At 42.5% G+C, this 22037-nt stretch overlaps 1 long non-coding RNA gene across 1 annotated transcript; it reads left to right on the top strand.

Annotated features, from left to right (window-relative positions):
* Positions 1-13332: 13332 nt before the first annotated feature.
* Positions 13333-21463, top strand: LOC133257270 (uncharacterized). Its single transcript, XR_009739495.1, has 3 exons — positions 13333-13898; positions 18915-18953; positions 21040-21463. It is a non-coding gene; the product is annotated as an uncharacterized LOC133257270 (long non-coding RNA).
* The last annotated feature ends 574 nt before the right edge of the window (positions 21464-22037 follow it).

Below are 22037 nucleotides of genomic sequence, written 5' to 3'. Positions count from 1 at the left end.
AGGCCCTGCTAAGGAGTGATGGGTAGTGGAGCGTTTGCCAAGAGAAGAAGGTGGTGAAGTGGTCCAGGCAGGGGTGAGCATGGTGAGAAAGTACAAATCCCAGGTGGACAGCTTGAGGAACTTGGATGAAGTGAAACCCAAATCACCCACAGACACGTTAAGGGCCGACATTACCAGCACCCCAAAGCCCGCCTGGGGATCTCCTTCCCATCACTATCCTCCAGGACAGCCTCAAGGTCAACTCTTCCCAGTCCTGTGCATTTTGATAAGCTCTATCCTCTTCCTCTTTTAAGAAAACAAATTCAGAGTTGATTTAAGGGATTAAATCAAAAGTCCCTATAAAATATGACAAAGGAGACTATTGTGGTGGGGCAAACAGGTATACAGAGTATTTGCCATGTAATCAAATGGCTCATCTCACAGATTTCATGGGTTTTTACATTCCTCTGTGGGTGGAAAAAGTCAACAAAATGAGATGATTTTTCTTAGTGCTAAGAAGTGTAAAGTACAAGCTCACCCAGCTTTAGTGCTGTGCTGTGGGCTGCACTCTGTATGAATCAGGCAAGTCATATTCTTAGACTCAGAGCAATAGGTGACAAATCTAACAATATCTTCAAGAGAAGCATTATAAATGAAACTGGTTAGTTGGTATTTCCTGGAGAGGGGAGGTTCTGAAGAGCTCTGGTACCGGAGTTCTTTATGTTTCAGTGGAGAAAAGAATTCAGCGAGAGGAAAAGTGATGGGTAAGAAGTGATTTATTAGAATAGGATGCTTGTGAGTTTTACAAATGGGCAGGTGAGAGATGCCACACCCTGGGAACTTATTGGGCTACAGATTTGTAATCAAAGGAAAAATGGAGGGGTGGCAGGGAGAACTTCCTTGTCTTTCTTGAGTAGACATCATGCTGCCATCATCAGCTCCTCCTCCAAGCTGAGCAGGGGAGTTTTCTTGTCCCTTCATGGTCAAGTGTGTGTGTGTACTCAGCCATGTCTGACTCTTGGTGACCCCATGGACTGTAGCCCACCAGGCTCATGTGTTTATGGAATTTTCCAGGCAAGAATACTGGAGTGCGTTGTCGTTTCCTCCTCCAGGGGATCTTCCTGACCCAGGGATGAACCCATCCATGTCTCTTGTGTCTCCTGCATTGGCAGGTGGGTTCTTTACCACTGTACCACCTGGGACATGGTCAAGCTAGGTCCATGAATTATTGTTTTTTATGTGTGCAGAGAGTATGTCCTAGGGATCATTTACTTATTTATCTCACTGGGCAGGATATGGGTCTCCTGCCTCCACTGTTTTATTGTCTGGGGGCATGCCTCATGCTTCTGTCACATGGTTTTGTTGCTAAGCAAGCGTGCTTGGCTTTGTGGTTAAGTAATTCTGCTTTCTTGAATAATCATTAACTTACAGGGGTTTCCCATATATTTTGTACTTACAATCCCCTAGTGGGATAAACTATGTAATCACCTATTTCGTCTCTTTACTCTGTCCCTATCATAAACACTCAAGTTTTCAAACTGAAATGTCCTGGCACAATCACTTACTTATCGTGGAATTTTGGACAAGCTACTTAATGCAAGGAGAGGGAAATGGCAACCCACTCCAGTATTCTTGCCTGGAGAATCCCATGGACAGAGGACCCTGGCAGGCTACAGTCCATGGGGTTGCAGAGAATCAGACATGAATGACCCGCATACACACACACTTAATGCTAAGCCTGTTTCCTTAACTCCAAAATGGAGATGATAATAGAATTTAACTCATCAGCCACAATGAGAATAAAAAAAAAAAAATGCAAAGGCAGGTGAATTGCTTACTACTATGCCTGACAGACAGTAACTGTGCAACGATGAGTGGCTTTATAGTGGCTATTTAGTGAAGCCAGACATAGTACCTGGCTGCTGGGAGTTCAGAGAACTACTGTTAGGAGAGAGGCTGGGACCTCCAAGGTGGAAACCATGGACTCTTTGGGGAAGGATAAGGGAAGGATAAAGGTGATGCCTCAGGCTAGGGAAGGAGAGCTTGACACTGATGAAGAGAAAGTCCAGAAAGGGAAAGGAAACTTGTCTTCATCCATTTCATAAAATTCTGTTTCCATAACAAGTAAGTCTACATAAGTATTGCCTGAAGAAACCAGCTGAGACCAGCATGGTCTGCTTCTATGTGGTGTTGCCACATGTTGCTGACCTGAGAAATACAGAGGCATCTGGCTAAGTAGAAAGGAACTGTGCTTTCTTCATAATGAGGGAAACCTTCATAATGAGGGGGCTGAGAGGAGATGGACCCCTTTCCTGCGTTCTGATATGGTGGCCACGGTGGAGAGGGATAGGGGGAACCCATGTCCTATTTGTGCTAAAGAAGCAGGAAGCCAGCACCCTGAGAGACATGTGTATGTGTAGGCACAGGGTCCCTGGGCACTACTCTGGCCCTCAATGCCCCAGCATCCTTCAGGGCAAGGGCTCCATCATTGAACACCCAGGTCCATGAAAGCACAATCCAAGGGTGATCACTGTCATTGCAGCCCAAGAAGGATGTGTGGACCAGCACTGTCCTGAGGCTATGGACAATGTGAGTGAGATGACAGGATATAGGACTGTGATTGCTGTTTCCTTCTCGGGTTGCATCCCCAGGAAAGAAGTTCTTAGAAACTGGAGGCAAGAAGGCTTAGGTCAGCCCACACACACGAGGGTCGCTTGGGGAGGATTAGAGTCACGTTACTCCCCAAACTTTCATTCTTGAGCTACCCCAGGGGACTGTGGAAAAGTCTCCCTTCTTTCTGAAAGGTGACAAATGGGGTGGGGTAGGGACGAGTACAGATTAGATGGTTCAGAGTGGCCTGCCAAGAGAGGAAGGGCATTTGGTAACCAGGTGGGGAAAGGCTGTGCTTGCCCAGAAAAGTCAGTGATTGACCTTGGAGGTGAGCAGACTTTGGGAAGGAAGAGGCAGTGTGGCCAGGACAAAGGATGACAAGCAGGTTCCTGCAGGGACCAGGAATCCACCAAGCCTGATGGCAGTGTGGTGACCCAAGGGCAAAAGAGCAGATAAAACCAAGAGGGGTCTTGGAATGCAGGAACAGAAAAACCAGACCCTTACCATCCTTCCCTCCCCTGTGTTGTAACTATTAATGGATTTCTGGTCCTCCTGAGCAGTATAACCTGTCTCCCCTCCTACCCCATGCTGCTGTTGCTGCTGCTGCTGCTAAGTTGCTTCAGTCATGTCTGACTCTGTGCAACCCCATAGATGGCAGCCAACCAGGCTCCCCCGTCCCTGGGATTCTCCAGGCAAGAACACTGGAGTGGGTTGCCATTTCCTTCTCCAATGCATGAAAGTGAAAAGTGAAAGTGAAGTCGCTCAGTCATGTCCGACTCTTTGCAACCCCATGGACTGCAGCCTACCAGGCTCCTCTGTCCATGGGATTTTCCAGGCAAGAGTACTGGAGTGGGTTGCCATTTCCTTCTCCAATGCATGAAAGTGAAAAGTGAAAGGGAAGTCGCTCAGTCGTGTCCAACTCTTAGTGACCCCATGGACTGCAGCCTACCAGGTTCCTCTGTCCGTGGGATTTTCCAGGCAAGAGTACTGGAGTGGGGTGCCATTGCCTTCTCCAACCCTAAGTATAAACTGGCAGAAAATCTGTACTGTGCTCCTTACGGAGCTGCTAATTGCCCACGGACACTCTATGGAAGATAATCAAAGTAATTTCATTACTATGGATGCTGGCACCCTCACAGAGTAACTAAATGAGGATGTTAAGACTGCCCAATAGGCACTTCCCTGGTGGTCCAGTGATAAAGAATCTGCCTACCAGTGCAAGGACATGAGTTTGATCCCTGGTCCGGGAAGATTCCACAAGCAGTGAGGCAGCAAAGCCCGTGAGCCACAATTACTGAGCCTGTGAGCCCTAGAGCCTGTGCTCTGCAACAAGAGATGCCACTGCAATAAGAAGCCCGCACACTGTAATGAGAGAGTAGCCCCTGCTTGTTGGGACAGGAGAAAGCCTGCCCTCTGGCAGCAATGAAGACCCAGCACAGTCAAACAAACAAACCGCTCAGTACCGTGTCCAAGGAATACACAGAGGTGCCTCATAAAGAGGAGATTTCAGTCAAGCTCAGATATGCCAGTTATGATTCCCAAAAGCCAATATGGGAGGTCAAAGAAATAGTCGTGCCTCCTTGATGAGACGATGCTGCTGGGAGGGGGACGCATCCAAACCTGTGAATATTTTTATCCACCTCAGAGCCACACTTAATCTGGAGAGGGCAATCATTAGACAACGGGCAGAGTCTGGAGAGAAGTACAGAGCGCTCAGTGGCAAATCTTAATCTGAACAATCAGGCTTTATTCATTTTCTGATCGCTCATCATGTTAACCTTTTATTATGCAAAACTGTTGATTCAGTTGCACAATGTAAAAAAAAAAAGTATTTGGGACAATTCACAAGCCATGTTTACGAGAGCAGCTAAAAGGGGAAAAAAAAAAAAGAAGAACCGGAAAGAATTTGCTGAAGAGGATTCTCAGGCTGTGCTCAGATGCTCAGTGGGAAGCTGAGCTGGTCATCCAGGAAGCTGACTCTGCCTACTCCAGTGTGCGTTAGAAAACTAGGAGCAGGCCAGGACTCCTCTGCTGCAGAGAAAGCAAGGCTTCCCTATCAGCAAACTGGGGCATTAAGGGTTTCCTGGAAGTGAACTCTCACTTGGTGTTGTTCAGTCGCTAAGATGTGTCCGACTCTTTGCAACCCCACGGACTGCAGCATGCCGGGCTTCCCTGTTCTTCACTGTCTCCTGGAGTTTGCTCAGACTCATGTCCACTGAGTCAGTGATGCCATCGGTGATGCTGTCAGTAGCAGTTCTCAAACTTAGGTGCACAAGATTCATTGGAGAGGGTAGGGGTGTGTTGAAAATGAGGATTTTCAGGCCTTACCCCAGAAATTCATATTCAGTAGGTCTAGGGTGGGGCCAGAGAATCCACAGGTTTGATAAGCATCTCAGGAAATTGGGAGTTGATATTGAATACCTGGAGTAGCCTGGCTGGGGCTGGTACACTACTTAGAAGAACCAACACCCTCATCACATGCACACATGGTCCCTGCCGAGACACTGGTGGTATAAGAGGGGTCCTCTAGCCTTCTCTAGCCTTCATACCGTCAGGAGGTGGGATTGCCCTCCATGAGCTCAGCCTGGGGCCCAATGAGTAGTAAGTCAGGATCGGTCCAGCAGGGGGCAGAGTAAACTTGTAGAGGGGATTTCAGGGAAAGTCATCAGCCTTTCCTGTCTGCACACCTCTGTTAACCAAATGATTCTCCACTCTTCCTATGCACTAGAATTACCTGGGAACATTTTTTAAATGTTTGTCCCTGGGCCCCACCCCTGATCAGTCAAGTCAGAATCTTGATTGAGTAAGGGTGCTCCTGGCAGTAATATATTTGAAAAGGTTCTCAGGTGATTCTAGTGCGATTGAGAACCACAGGTTTCTTTCTCACCTCCTGGGTCCCCTCTCTCCTATCTCCCTCCGGGGTGGCAGCACTTCCTATGCAGTGCTCAGACCACACGGTCTGGCTGCCTGGAGGCCCCAGCTCTGCCGCCCCATCCAGGCCTGCTCTTTCTTGGAGACCCCATGCCTCTTCTACACATACTCCTCTCTTTGTTCTGGGCGGTGCCTGGGGAGGGTGCCAGCCTTCAGGAGTCCTAGAGGGAGAAGGCAATGGCACCCTACTCCAGTACTGTTGCCTGGAAAATCCCATGGACAGAGGAGCCTGGTGGGCTGCAGTCCATGGGGTCGCTAAGAGTTGGACATGACTGAGAGTTTTCACTTTCACTTTTCACTTTCATGCATTGGAGAAGGAAATGGCAACCCACTCCAGTGTTCTTGCCTGGAGAATCCCAGGGACGGGGGAGCCTGGTTGGCTGCCATCTATGGGGTCGCACAGAGTCGGACATGACTGAATCGACTTAGCAGCAGCAGAGGGAAGTTGTGTAGTTCTGTATCCCCTTTGTTCACAGTGTGTGGATGACTAATGGTCTAATGGTCTTAGGGCAAGTTCCAGAGAGACAGACTCTGAGATTTACGTGCACAAGATTTATTGAGGAGTGTTGTTGGAATCAGTGCTTTCAAGGTAAGGGGATGAAGGAAAAAGGACAGGATAGAGAGAAGTTATGGACAGAAGTAAGTGGATAGAGGCCATTGCAGCAAAGGTCTCAGCAGACCTCATAGAGGGCAGATCTAGACTCGGGATGGCCCAGTGAGGGCAAGCCTCTTAAATACACCCCACATGGACCAGTGATGCTGCCTCTGAGGAGGGAGCATGACCTTGGATAAGGTGTTTCTTTTCCGCCAAGGGCAATTCAGGGAAATGCCTGGAGAGGGACTCAACTGAGAGTCATTAATTGTTAACATGTCCAGCAGAAGGGGAAAGCCATTCAGGACCAGATGTCTCGGTCCTGAACCAGGATCTACCTGCCACATCGCATCGTCTGCTGCACCAACTGTGTTTGTGCATGTGTGCACTCAGGAATGTCTCACTCTTTGTGACCCCATGGGACTGCAGTCTGCCAGGCTCCTGTGTCCATAGGATTTCCCAGGGAAGAATACTGGAGTGAGTTACCACAATTTAAAACATAAGACTTTCTCTGACTGATTTGTTAAATCTGTGTTTATGCACCTGGGCTTCCAAATAACATTTCCATGCCTTGTCTCCCACCCTCGATTCAAGGTCCCTGAAGTGCCTCACCGGAATTGGGGAGAACTCAGGAGCTGCCATCTATGGGGTTGCACAGAGTCGGACACGACTGAAGCAGCAGCAGCAGCAGCAGCAGCAGGAGCACAACCTAGAAACCCTGGGATCCAGGATCCAGAAGTTCATCCAACACTCACCTCTGCTGCTGCTGCTACTGCTAAGTTGCTTCAGTCGTGTCCGACTCTGTGCGAACCCATAGATGGCAGCCAACCAGTCTCCGCCATCCCTGGGATTCTCCAGGCAAGAACACTGGAGTGGGTTGCCATTTCCTTCTCCAATGTATGAAAGTGAAAAGTGAAAGTGAAGTCGCTCAGTCGTGTCTGACTCTAGCGACCCCATGGACTGCAGCCTACCAGGCTCCTCCATCCATGGGATTTTCTAGGCAAGAGTACTGGAGTGGGGTGCCATTGCCTTTTCCGAACACTCACCTCACAGGAGTTGAAAATGCTCAGTAGAGCTTTCTCCTCCTGGGATATTTTGCCCTCTAGGAGTGCCATCAAAACTGGAACCAGGACCTTCCCTTCTCCAACTTGTTCTCCTCTTCCTTCTTTTCCAGTTAATAAACACAAAGTGTTATCTTTCAAGCTGTAAATCAATATAAAGGATTACAAAGAGATAAGAGCCTCATTCTTGAGAAATTTACTAAGGGGAAAAGTTCACCACTAGACAACCCTTACTATGGCAAGGCTATTTGGTTCAGATGGTAAAGAGACTATTTGCAATGCAGGAGACCCAGGTCCGATCCCTGAGTTGGCAAGATCCGCTGAGAAGGAAATGGCAACCCACTCCGTATTCTTGCCTGGAGAATTCCATGGACAGAGGAGGCTGGCAGGCTACAGTCTATGGGGTCACAAAGAGTCAGACATGACTGAGCAACTAACACTTTCATTTTCATGCAAAGGGTTAAGATTTTAAAGCAGAGACACCCTATTCCTGAGAAATGCTTATGTATTAGCAGATATAGAAAATAGTGAGTCTGGTTCACTGTTTAGATAAATCTTCCTTCCTCAGATAACCATACTGATCACAGTAGCACCTGCCAGCAGTTTAATCTTGACCCTGTAGGGACTTGTATAATTTGAAGGTGTGCTTTTTCCTGGCTGAACCTGAGATACAATTGGCTATGGCTTGGGCCCAAGAGAATTTCTCTTAGTTTCAAATTTTTAAGTGAGACTATACCTTCTAGGGTAGATCAGTGGTAAAGAATCTGCCTGCAATGCAGGAGCCCCAGGAGACACAGTTTTGGTTCCTTGATCAAGAAGATCCTCTGGGAACCCAGTATACCTCCAGTATTCTTGCCTGGAGAACCCCATGGACAGAGGAGCCAGACAGGCCACAATTCAAGCGTTGCAAAGAGTTGGACCTGACTGAAGTGACTTATCATGCACACAAGTACCTTCTAGAAAATTTCATATCAAGGATTTTTTAAAGAGTTGTGATCTAAACCCTTCTGAAGGACTGAAGGAAACATTTTATTTTACTTTGTTATTTTATTTTATTTGAAAGGATTAAGTAAGATTTTGCTAGACTGAATTTGGATGTGGTTTGGAATCCTGCCTGTTATGATAGGGATAGAGTAGGCAGATTTCCCGACGGGCAACATTTCATTTCTGAAACTTGTTTTAAAATGTGTTTTTAATCTAGTTGGTTCCTCAGGAGAATAATATACAGACAGTAAGAATCAGATCAGATCAGATCAGTTGCTCAGTCGTGTCTAACTCTTTGCGACCCCATGAATCGCAGCACGCCAGGCCTCCCTGTCCATCACCAACTACCGGAGTTCACTCAGACTCACGTCCATCGAGTAAGTGATGCCATCCAGCCATCTCATCCTCTGTCGTCCCCTTCTCCTCCTGCCCCCAATCCCTCCCAGCATCAGAGTCTTTTCCAATGAGTCAACTCTTCGCATGAGGTGGACAAAGTACTGGAGTTTCAGCTTTAGCATCATTCCTTCCAAAGAAATCCCAGGGATGATCTCCTTCAGAATGGACTGGTTGGATCTCCTTGCAGTCCAAGGGACTCTCAAGACTCTTCTCCAACACCACAGTTCAAAAACATCTGGTTAACTTGCAGACAATCTCCTTCTAAACGTCAGACTATCTGTTTTTATGATCATCCCATGTGTTTGGGATTGTCCATGTGTTTTCCATCTGAAAACTTTCAAAGCTGCTGCCTGAGGGTCAGGTTGCTAATTTAGAACACATCTAGGGGCTGTTATGATCTTCCTCAGGGGCTGGGTAGCTGGCAGACACCTCCCCCACTGTCTCTCATCACTTGCTCCAAATCACAAGTTTCTCTCAGAAAGGAGCTTGTGCACACATCTGCACCCACGCTTTTGCAGCTGTTGCCCAAGGTGCATATCCCCAGATTGCCTGGGTCTGATAGCCAGTGGGGCTTCCATTCACGAACACCACAAGACTATACCCACCAAAGGAGTTTTTAACTGACTGTCCCCTCAGGGCTCGGCCCAGAGGAGACAGACAAAACGTTCATTTCCCAGCCTTCTCCTGAAAAGACCTCATCTCACGAGTTGCTGCCAAAGTGTCAGTCTTCTAAGTTATCACTTATCTAGGGGCTGGCTTTGATCCTCTCAGAGGATCAGGGAAGCTGGTGGACATCTCCACTGCTGTCTTCCTGTGGTCTGACCCAAATTGCCAGTATCTCCCTAAAGAGAGTGTGTACATACCTCCAGGCTCTACTTTTTGCAGCTGCTACCCAATGCATGGGTTCCTGCATTGCACGATTCTAATAGCCAAAGAGGCTTCCATTCATGAGCCCAATAGAGCTGTAGCAATCAAAGAAGCAGTGGCGAGTGGAGCACTTGCACCACAGCTACACACATGGGCCCAGTACAGAGGGAGCAGACAAAAGTGCCTGTCTTCCAGTTTCTCCCTGGAAGGGGCTTAAGTTCATACTCTCCCAGCTGCCGCCTGAGAATCTAACTTCTCACCAGCCTGCATCTAGGCATTAAATGCAGTCCTCTCCTTTGGGACACAGACAGGTCTTGGCACAGCCACTCTAGTACTGGGAGAGCAAAGATGGTGGCCTGGACAGTCACAGAGGTCTGAGAGACAAGCATGAGCTCAGCCCAGGCTGACTGATGGAATTTATGTCCTATAGGAGACCACTCTGTCAAGACTGGGAGAGGTGGCTGTTTTATCCTATGTGCAGAAACCAATACAGAGAGGCAAAGAAAATGAAGAACACAGGATATGTTCCAAACAAAATAAGATAAACCTCCAGAAATAGATCTTAATGAAATGGAGATAAGAGATTTATCTGATAGTTCAAAATAATGGTCATAAGGATGTTCACTGTGGTCAAAAAAGCAAAGTGGGAATTAAAAAAAAAAAGTGTGAAAATGAAAGTCACTTGGTTGTGTTCAACGCTTTGTGACCCCATGGATTATACAGTCCATGGAATTCCCTGGGCCAGAATGCTGGAGTGAGTAGCCGTTTCCTTCTCCAGGGGATCTTCCCAACCCAGGGATTGAACCCAGGTCTCCTGCATTGCAGGCAGATTCTTACCAGCTGAACCACCAGGGAAGCCCAAGAGAGAGAGTATAAAAAAGTATAGAGCATACATTCACACAGCTGAAGAATATAATATCCAAATGAAAAAAATTCAATAGAGGGGGTTCAACAGAAGACTAGATCAAGTGGGAAAAAAAGATCAATGGAGTTTATCCCATCAGAGGAGCAAAGAGAAAGAATGAAAAGAGTGATGATAGCTTAAAGAACTTGTAAGACACATCAAGTGGACCAATTTATATATTATAGAGGTCCCAGAAGCAGAAGAGAAAGAGAAAGGGGCAGAAGGCTTACTAAAAGAAATAATGACTGCAAACTTCTCTCATTTGGGGAAAGAGACATTAAGACCCAGGAATACCATAAAGTATAAAAAAGATGAATCCAAAGAGACTCACACCACATTACATTATCACTATATAATCAAAAGTTAAAAACAAGAGAGAATCTTATAAGCAGCAAGAGAAAAGCAACTTGTTATGTACTAGGGAATCCTCATAAAACTATCAGCAGATTTTTAGAGAAACTTTGTAGGACAGAAGATAATGGGAAAATATAATCAAGGTGCTGATAGAAAAAGAAAAAAAACCAAAACCCTGGTAACCAAGAATATTCTATCTGGCAAAACTGTCCTTCAGAATTGAAGGCAAGATAAAGAGTTTTCCACACAGTCAAAAGCTGAGGCTATTGATCACAAGCAGACCAATTTTGCAAGAAATGCTAAGCTGAAATAAAAGGGCACTAATTAGTAACATGAAAACATATGAAAGTATAAAACTCACTGATAAGAGAAAACATATAGTTAAATTTAGAATATTCTAATGTTGCTGTTCAGTTGCTAAGTCGTGTCTGACTCTTTGCAACCCCATGGACTGTAGCACACCAAGCTTCCCTGTCCTTCACTATCTTCCAGAGTTTGCTCAAACTCATGTTCATTGAGTAAATGATGCTAGTGTTGTAATGGGGTGGGTAAGTCATACTAGCTCTAATGTGAAGACTAACATGCAAAAGTGCTAAATAACTATTACTATAATAATTTGTTATTACATACACTACATAAATGGAGAAAGAAATGGCACTCCACTTCAGTACTCTTGCCTGGAAAATCCCATGGACAGAGGGGCCTGGTGGGCTACAATCCATGGGGTTGTGAAGAGTCAGACATGACTGAACGACTTTACTTTCACTTTTCACTTTCATGCATTGGAGAAGGAAATGGCAACCCACTCCAGTGTTCTTGCCTGGAGAATCCCAGGGACGGGGAGCCTGGTTGGCTGCCGTCTATGGGGTCGCACAGAGTCGGACACAACTGAAGTGACTTAGCAGCAGCACACTAGTTAAAAGATGCAATTGTGACATCAAAAACACAGAATGGGAGGGGGTTAAAAATGTAGACCTTTCATATGTTAAGTTGTTATCAGCTTAAAATAGACTTTATAAATACAAGATGTTTTACGTAAACCTCCATGTAATTACAAAGCAAAAACTCGTATTGGATACATAAAAAAGTAAAGAGAAAGGAATCAAAGCATACTACAGCAGCAAATCATCAACTCACAAAAGAAGAGAAAGAAAAGAGAAAAAAAGGAACAAAGGAATTACAAAACACCAGAAATGAACAAAATGGCAATAGTAAGTCAATGCATATCAATAATCCATTTAAATATAAAGAGACTAAATTCTCCTATCAAAAAACACAGAGTGCCCAAGCAAAGAAAATAACAAGACCAAAACACATGCTGCTTACAAGACACTCATTTTAGCTTAAGGGACACAGTGGACTGAACATGACAACAATATTCCACGCAAATGGAGACCAAAAGAAAGCAGAATTAGCTATACTCATATTAGACAAAACAGACTTTAAACCAAAGACAGTAAAAAGAAATAAAGAAGTCCATTATATAATAATAAAGGGGTTAATTCACCAAGAAGATATAACATTAGTAAATATGCACTCAACAGAGGAGCACTTACATATATAAATATTAAATGACCCAAAGAAAGAAATAGAAATATACTAATAGTGGGAAACTTCAATCCCTCACTTTCATCAATGAGTAGATCATCTGACAGAAAATTAATAAGGAAATATTGGACTTAACATGTTAGATCAGATGAACTTAAGAAACATTTATGGGACATCCCATCCAAAAGCAACAGAATGCACATTCGTCTCATGCATGCACAGAACATTCTCCAGTATAGATCACATATTAGAGCACAAAAAAGGCTTAATAAATTTAAGATTGAAATCATATCAAGCATCTTTTCTGACCACAATGGTATGAAACTAGAAACCAATTATAAGAACAAAATTGAAAAATTCACAAGTATGTGGAGATTAAACAACATGCTCCTCAATACCCAATGCATCAAAGATGAAAACAAAAGAGAAATGAAAAATCTCGGTGTTAGCTGAAACTATTGTGATAATCATTTCGTGATACATATAAAGCAAATCATCAAGCTGTATGCCTTAAACATATACAATGATATGTTAATTATTCTTTAAGAAAACTGGAAAAAAAGAAAAGCGACTGTAAAACAAATTAAAATGGAAACAGAACATACCAAAAGTAGTGAGATACAGCAAGAGCAGTTCTAAAAGAGAAGTATATAGTGATAAATATCTACATTAAGAAGGAAGAAAGATCTCAAATAAGCAAACTAAGTTTGTACCTCAAGGAATTAGAAAAGGAAGAACAAACTAATCCTGAAGTTAGGAGAAGGAAGAAAAAAAAAAAAAAGGCCAGAGTGGAATAAACGAAATAGAGTGGAAATAAATAGAGAGTAAAAAGACAATAGAAAAGATCATTGACTAAAATCTATTGTTTTGAAAAGATGAACAAAATTGACAAAATTTTAAGTACACTTACCAAGAAATAAAAGAGGACTAGAATAAAATTTTAAATGAAAGAGGAGACATTACAATTGACACCACAGAAATACAAAGGAGTATAAGAGACAACTATGAATAATTATATGCCAACAAATGGAAAACATAGGAGAAATGGATAAATTTCATAAACATAAAATTTTCTAAGGTTTGATCATGAACAAATAGGATATATGAACAGATCAATTATAAGTAAGGAGATTGAATTGGTAATCAAAACCTCCCAACAAACAAAAGTCCAGGGCCAAATGGCTTCACCAGTGAATTCTACCATTTAAAGAATACCAACCCCAACCAGTAATGCTGAAGAAGCTGAAGTTGAAGGGTTCTATGAAGACCTACAAGACCTTTTAGAACTAACACCCAAAAAAGATGTCCTTTTCATTATAGGGGACTGGAATGCAAAAGTAGGAAGTCAAGAAATACCTGGAGTAACAGGCAAATTTGGCCTTGGAATACGGAATGAAGCAGGGCAAAGGCTAATAGAGTTTTGCCAAGAGAACACACTGGTCATAACAAACACCCTCTTCCAACAACACAAGAGAAGACTCTACACATGGACATCACCAGATGGTCAACACCAAAATCAGATTGATTATATTCTTTGCAGCCAAAGATGGAGAAGCTCCATACAATCAGCAAAAACAAGACCGGGAGCTGACTGTGGCTCAGATCATGAGCTCCTTATTGCCAAATTCAGACTTAAATTGAAGAAAGTAGGGAAAACCACTAGACCATTCAGGTATGACCTAAATCAAATCCCTTATGATTATACAGTGGAAGTGAGAAATAGATTTAAGGGACTAGATCTGAAAGATAGAGTGCTTGATGAACTATGGACTCAGGTTCGTGACATTGTACAGGAGACAGGGATCAAGACCATCCCCATGGAAAAGAAATGCAAAAAAGCAAAATGGCTGTCTGGGAGGCCTTACAAATAGCTGTGAAAAGAAGAGAAGCGAAAAGCAAAGGAGAAAAGGAAAGATATAAGCATCTGAATGCAGAGTTCCAAACAATAGCAAGGAGAGATAAGAAAGCCTTCCTCAGCGATCAATGCAAAGAAATAGAGGAAAACAACAGAATGGGAAAGACTAGGGATCTCTTCAAGAAAATTAGAGATATCAAGGGAACATTTCATGCAAAGATGGGCTCAGTAAAGGACAGAAATGGTATGGACCTAACAGAAGCAGAAGATATTAAAACAGGTGGCAAGAATACACAGAAGAACTGTACAAAAAGATCTTCATGACCAAGATAATCATGATGGTATGATCACTCACCTAGAGCCAGACATCCTGGAATGTGAAGTCAAGTGGACCTTAGAAAGCATCACTACGAACAAAGCTAATGGAGGTGATGGAATTCCAGTTGAGCTATTTCAAATCCTGAAGGATGATGCTGTGAAAGTGCTTCACTCAATATGCCAGCAAATTTGGAAAACTCAGCAGTGGCCACAGGACTGGAAAAGGTCTGTTTTCATTCCAATCTGAAAGAAAGGCAATGCCAAAGAATGCTCAAACTACCACACAATTGCACTCATCTCACATGCTAGTAAAGTAATGCTCAAAATTCTTCAAGCCAGGCTTCAGCAGTATGTGAACCCTGAACTTCGAGATGTTCAAGCTGGTTTTAGAAAAGGCAGAGGAACCAGAGATCAAATTGCCAACATCCGCTGGATCATGGAAAAAGCAAGAGAGTTCCAGGAAAACATCTATTTCTGCTTTATTGACTATGCCAAAGCCTTTGACTGTGTGGATCACAATAAACTGTGGAAAATTCTACAAGAGATGGGAATACCAGACCACCTGACCTGCCTCTTGAGAAACCTGTATGCAAGTCAGGAAGCAACAGTTAGAACTGGACATGGAACAACAGACTGGTTCCAAATAGGAAAAGGAGTCTGTCAAGGCTGTATATTGCCACTCTGCTTATTTAACTTCTATGCAGAGTACATCATGAGAAACGCTGGGCTGGAAGAAGCACAAGCTGGAATCAAGATTGCCGGGAGAAATATCAATAACCTCAGATATGCAGATGACACCACCCTTATGCCAGAAAGTGAAGAGGAACTAAAATGCCTCTTGATGAAAGTGAAAGAGGAGAGTGAAAAACTTGGTTTAAAGCTCAACATTCAGAAAACGAAGATCATGGCATCTGGTCCCATCACTTCATGGGAAATCGATGGGGAAACAGTGGAAACAGTGTCAGACTTTATTTTTCTGGGCTCCAAAATCACTGCAGATGGTGACTGCAGCCATGAAATTAAAAGACACTTACTCCTTGGAAGAAAAGTTATGACCAACCTAGATAGCATATTGAAAAGCAGAGACATTACTTTGCCAACAAAAGTCCGTCTAGTCAAGGCTATGATTTTTCCAGTGGTCATGTATGGATGTGAGAGTTGAACTGTGAAGAAAGCTGAGTGTGGAAGAATTGATGCCTTTGAGCTGTGGTGTTGAAGAAGAGTCTTGAGAGTCCCTTGGACTGCAAGGAGATTCAACCAGTCCATTCTAAAGGAGATCAACCCTGGGTGTTCTTTGGAAGGAATGATGCTAAAGCTGAAACTCCAGTACTTTGGCCACCTCATGCAAAGAGTTGACTCATTGGAAAAGAGTCTGATGCTGGGAGGGATTGGGGGCAGGAGGAGAAGGGAACGACAGAGGATGAGATGGCTGGATGGCATCACTGACTCGATGGACGTGAGTCTGAGTGAACTCCGGGAGTTGGTGATGGAGAGGGAGGCCTGGCGTGCTGGGATTCATGGGGTCGCAGAGTTGGACACAACTGAGCGACTGAACTGAACCGAATCCTTCTCACAATCTTTTGAAAAACAGAAGAAAAGGGAACATTTCCAAACTCATTTTACAAGGCCAGCATTAAAATGTAAACAGATTATCTCTGAATGGTGGTGCTATGAATAATTTTCATTTTCTGTTACAGTCATTTCCAAATCATTCATAAAGCATGTATATTAGTCTTAAAATTAAGGAAGATATTTTAAAACCATTTTTGCCACTATGAAAAACTATATGGTAGATCCTCAAAATTTTAAATATAAAATTACCATATGATCCAGTAATTTCATTCTAGGTACATGTCCAAAAGAATTGAAAGCAAGGCCTCAAGCAGAAGTTAGCACACCCATATTCACAGCATTATTTGACAACAGTCAAAAGTGGAAGCAATCCAAGTATCTATTGATGGAAGAATGGATAAACAGAATGTAGTATAAACATACAACTGAATAATACTCATCCTTAAAAGGAAGGAATCTGTCACTTGTTACAACATGAATGAACCTTGAGGACATTGTGCTAAGTGAAATAAGCCAGTCACAGGAGGACAAATACTGTACATTTCCACTGATATGAGGAAACTCGACTAGTGAAATTCATAGAAACAGAAAACAAAATGCTGGTTACATAGAACTAGGGGAGAGGGCTATGGGGAATTGCTCTTTAATGGGCACAGAGTTGCAGTTTTGCAAGATAAAAAGAGTTCTGGAGTTGGATGGTGGCGATGGTTGCACAGTCATGTGAATGTATGCAACATCACTGAATTGCACACTTAAAGTTAAAATGGTAAATTTCACGTTATATTTTGTTGGTTAGTCACTAAGTCGTGTCTGACTCTTTTGCAACCCCATGGGTTGTAGCCCACTGGGCTCTTCTGTCCATGGGATTTCCCAGGCAAGAATACTGGAGTGGGTTGCCGTTTCCATCTCCAGGGGATCTTCTCGACCCAGGGATCTAAACTGTGTCTCCTATATTGGCAGGCAGATTCTTTACTACTGAGCCACCAGGGAAGCCCCCATGTTTTATATATATATATATGTGTGTGTGTGTATATATATATATATTTAATATATTTATATATATATTTTTTTTAACCACAATTTTTAAATGTTTATTTTCATTTGACTTGAAGTAAAATCCAGATAATGCCAGGTCCTTCCTAGATAAACTGATAAAGTTAGTGATAAAGTTGGAAGGCAGGGGGCCACATGGGCCTCGATATCGCAGCTGAGCTGTGATGTCAGAGGAGTCATGGAAAAGAGACATGGAGAGTATGGAACTGCAGGAGAGCCAGTCTGGCAGTCACGCTCAGGATGAACTAAGTGGGGGCAGGAGGAGGAGAGAAGTAAGCCAAAAGTCATCCAAAGCCTCATGTTCTGGATGCTCTGCATATGCCTCTGCATTGATCTAAAGAGAGAAAGGCCAAGAGAGACTCACCCAGGGTCCCAAAGGCAGCAGGTGGCAGATCCCTGGCTTGAGCTCAGATGTCATGGATTCTACATCTCAACTTTTTTCTTTACACCATGCTACTTCTTACATATATTATAAGTGAAAGAAACGATAAGGAATGGGGGAAGAGGAGAAGAGGACATGGGAATAAGAAGAAAGCAGGGAAAAAGAGAAAAGAAAGGAAATGCCAGGAGAAAGGAAGAGGAACATCAAAGCTGCAAACAAGAGCAAACTTTTAAATAAGGCCCTGAGTCTGCATTGAACTTTTGACAATGATGGTTTGTCAGCATGGTGACTGATTCGTAATTATTTTATGGGATTTTAGCAACTCTCTGTGTAACTGTCTCAGAGCAGTTGCAGAGCTGTTAATCCCGAAAGTTTATTACCCACCATTCAATAAATAGCTTAATAAATCTAAAGAAGTCCAATTTATGGGGATGGTTATAGCATGCTATTCAAATTCCAAACAGTTACAATAAAACCACATCTATTAATGGTAATGCACTTTTAAAGATTTGATATTGGAGGATGCTGGAGCTTGACATCCCTTTGAGCTATTCCTTGCTCTGTGTTTGAGCCATGAGAGTCAGAGCAGGACAGAGGTCAGAGGCTTTCGCTGGGTTGCTATCTGCCAAGGCGATGGAGTGAGATGGGTCATGGGCTTATCAATGTCCATAATGTCTAGGGATCTGGGTTCTGAGAGACAGTGACATGTCAAGGCTGTGTGGCTGTGTGAGCCATTCAGGGCTCACCTCTGACCCTGCTGTGGTAGAGAGTGCCAGAGCCCAGGTTGGGTGGGCTCTGGGTATCTTCTAGAAGGTGAGTCATTTGGGAAGAGCCAGGAGTGACGACTTCTCTCCTCACAGATCCTGTCAAGATCAGAGACTTCTCTGCTCATTTCCAGGAGCCTGATGCAGCCGCACAGAGGGCTATGCATAGAATATAAAGGAGGGAAACACACACACACACACACACACACACACACGATGGCCCCATGGCCTATGGATTTCCTTTCACTCCCTGACACTTTCCCTTACACCATCTCCCATTAGGGAGGCATCTGAAAGAAGGTGGTATAAAGAGGGAGCAGACAGAGAGTCAAGTGGGAAAGATACTGTCCTTAAGAAAGTGGATCTGGCCCTGGCCTTGGCTCTTTGCCATATGGCCTTAGACAAGTCACTCCAGCTGTGGGCCCTCAGTTTCCCTTTTCAGTTCTGACATTCTGTGGGTCTATACTTCAATAAAACAGAATGGCAGGTGAACTAAAGAGACAGACAGAAGAAGTGCTCCACAGAGGAGGAGCCCCGTGTGAATAGGGGACAAGATTTTATATCATTTATAACCTCACGCCTGTTAGAATAGCTATCATCAAGAAAGACAAGGGATAACAAATGCTGGCAAGGATGTGGAGAAAAGGAAACTCTTGTGTGCTGTGGGTGGGATTGTAAACTGGTACAGCCACTGTGGAGAACAGCATGGATGAGCCTCAAAAAATTTTCCATCTGTCCCCACAGGAATGCATGAAGCCATTCAGAAAAGAATGAAGACGACGAGTAAGTACACGGATGAAACTTGTTTAGAAGCAGCTAAGTGAAGCAATTTAAAATATATGCTTAGGGAGAATGCAGTCCATGGGGTCGCTAAGAGTCGGACATGACTGAGCGACTTCCCTTTAACTTTTCAGTTTCATGCATTGGAGAAGGAAATGGCAACCCACTCCAGTACTCTTGCCTGGAGAATCCCAGGGACGGGGGAGCCAGCTATGGGGTCGCACAGAGTCGGACATGACTGAAGCGACTTAGCAGCAGCAGGGAGAATGCTGCCCTACAATCAAAGGAGGGAAGAAGCAAAAAGATGAAGGGTTTTACAGGAGAAATGCTACTTGAAGGCCAAACAAGACCTGGGGGAAAGGAGGGTCACTGAATAATTCAGTAGCAAGAAGGCTGTTGGAGATTTTGGGTTAAGCCATTTTATTGAAATGATGGGAGCAGAATGTATTATGTAAAAGATTATGAGGAATCAAATGTACAGAAAGTAGAAAAAGCAAATATATAAAACACCATGATAGAGTATTCCAGCAAACAAGGACTTTGAATGATTGGATATTACAGTCATGGCTTTCATTGACTCATTCAATAAATAGTTTTCAAGCTGATAATACTTTCCAGGTACTGAACTGGGAGTCATTAGAGAACCCAGTAAAATATAATTTCTGCCTTTAAGGTGCTCCTAGTCTTATAAAGAGGCAGATGCAAACACTGTACAAAATTAACAGTGAAGATATATAGAGGCAGAGGTGGAGCTCAGAAGAAGAAAAATTTTTTTTCTATCTGGTGGAGAAGCTGGGGATACTTCCTACCGAGATGCCATAAAGCTGGATTTTGAAAGATTAAAAGGAGCTTGCCAGGTGGAAGAAGATGGGAAGCTCATTCCGCAGAACTGGGATAAAATGCAATAAAATAAAGGCAAGGAAGAGAATGTATTTGGGAATTCAGGCAACTAGGTATTGTTGAAGCCTGAATTGTGTTGAAGAATGCCAACTGATGGGGCCAAGAGGTAAATAGATACTAGATGATAAGTGACTTTAGGTGCCATGCTTTATGCTAAGAAGCTGGTCTTATCTTTTACCCCGTATAGGTAGAGATAAAACATATAAGCAAGGAAGAACCAGAATTGAAAGATCTCTTTGATTTTAACTTTTGTCTTTATTGATTCTTTTCTTCCTGATTGCTTGGTTTATTTCACTGTTATAGTTTAAAGTGAGCCCTTGGTTCCTTTATTTTTCAGTGTTCTTTAATAACTAAGTACTGCTTTTATAGCGTCTTGTATTATTTTGTATGAAGTGTTATATTTTTCACTCGTATATAGCTAGGAAGTGATTTCTTTTTAAATTTCCTCTTTGAAATCAGTGAAATGGAAATTTTAAAATGGAAAGGATAAATAAATCCAAAATCTGATTTTCTTAAAAAGAAAAACAATAAAACAGATATACCTCTTGCAAGTCTCATTAACGGGGAGAAAAATAAAGCATAAACATAGACAAGATTGGAAATAAAAAGGAGACACGGCACTGCTACGTCCTTGAACTTTACACCAGCAATATTTAAAACAGTAAATGTATTAATTCTAGGTAAAACACTCCCCATTAGAATTGATTTCAGAGGAAATGAAAATCTTGATTTGCTCAATTACTGGAGAAGAAATAGACAAACTGATTAGTGAATTATATTTTTAAAAATCACTAGGAGATTTTATGTAACTTAAGAAAGGTAATTTCCATTTAACTGTTTCAGATGATAAAAAAGAAACTTGATGAAGACAACAAGGAATACAAACTATATCCCAATATTGCTTATAAGCATAGGTACAAAATTCAAATGTAAATATTAGCAAATAGAATCTGGCAATGGTCTAAAGAAAAATATATTGTGATTAAGCAAGTTTTATACTAAAGGTAGTCCCATATGAGAGTATCTATTAAAACAATTCATTACATCATTATATCGATATATACAATTATATAAATAAATTGAATATGTATGTTGTTTGCACAAAACCATGATGCATATCTTTGAATGTATTATGTACATGCATAATATATACACATTTATATTATATGTGGTATTTATCTATCTCCAGGTCTCCTGGCTTGCAGGCAGATTCTTTTCCATCTGAGCCACCAGGGAAGCCCCATACATTAACCTAGAAGACTACAGTCTAAGGTTGAGGAGACTTTGCTAATGAATAGTGGACGCCTGGAATAAATAAAGTATAGACATATTTAACTCTATACAAATTTAAAAAGCAAACCTTTACAGAAAATACACATTAATATGACTTTTTATGGGGAAAAAAGATGTTACAAAGACATCAGTGAAAATGACAGAGTAAGAACCTTCAAAAATTCACTCCTCCATAAAGGCAATAATAACACTAGCAAAAATGTTTGGAACAAACTTTTTCAGAACTCTGAAAATTAACCAAAGGGTTGAAGAAATCCAAGGGGCATTTATACAAGAAATGTGGCTGAATTGTGATAAGAACAGTGGACACATGACTTTTTAGCTTGTCCTATTTTCATCTCCCTCTCACCAGCTCTGCAGTAGCCCTGAAGGTCAATAGCTCACAATCTCTGTGAAAACCAGCAGCCTGGCAGCCACCAGGGCAGCTACTTAGAAAATAATTAAAAAATATAGATAGTAAAAGAAGTGACAAAGGACTTAATTAAGGTATACTACTAGGAAATATTTAACACAAATGACACAATAATGGAGGACTGGAGTAACAAAAAAGACATGTAAAAACAAATAGCATAAAGGCAAATGTAAATAATACCTCTTTAGTAATTGCATTAAATGCAAACAGATTTAGCGTTAAATATAATTATTAAACTCCAATCAAAAGGCAGAGACTGGCAGAATCCATAAAATATAATCCCACCATATGCTGCCTACAACAGACTCACTTTAGATTCAAAGACATACATAGGTTGAAAGTGTAAGGATGGAAAAGATATATCATCACACAAACAGTAATCAAAAGAGAGCTGGAATAGCTATACAGATATACGTGTCTTATTGTGCTTCACTTTATTGCACTTTGCAGATGCTGCATTTTTTACAAATCAAAGGTTAGCG

Source organism: Bos javanicus, chromosome 11 (assembly GCF_032452875.1).
Source record: "Bos javanicus breed banteng chromosome 11, ARS-OSU_banteng_1.0, whole genome shotgun sequence".
Classification (NCBI taxonomy): domain Eukaryota; kingdom Metazoa; phylum Chordata; class Mammalia; order Artiodactyla; family Bovidae; genus Bos; species Bos javanicus.
Note: the sequence above shows the minus strand (reverse complement) of the source record. Positions and strands in the feature narration are given on the sequence as shown.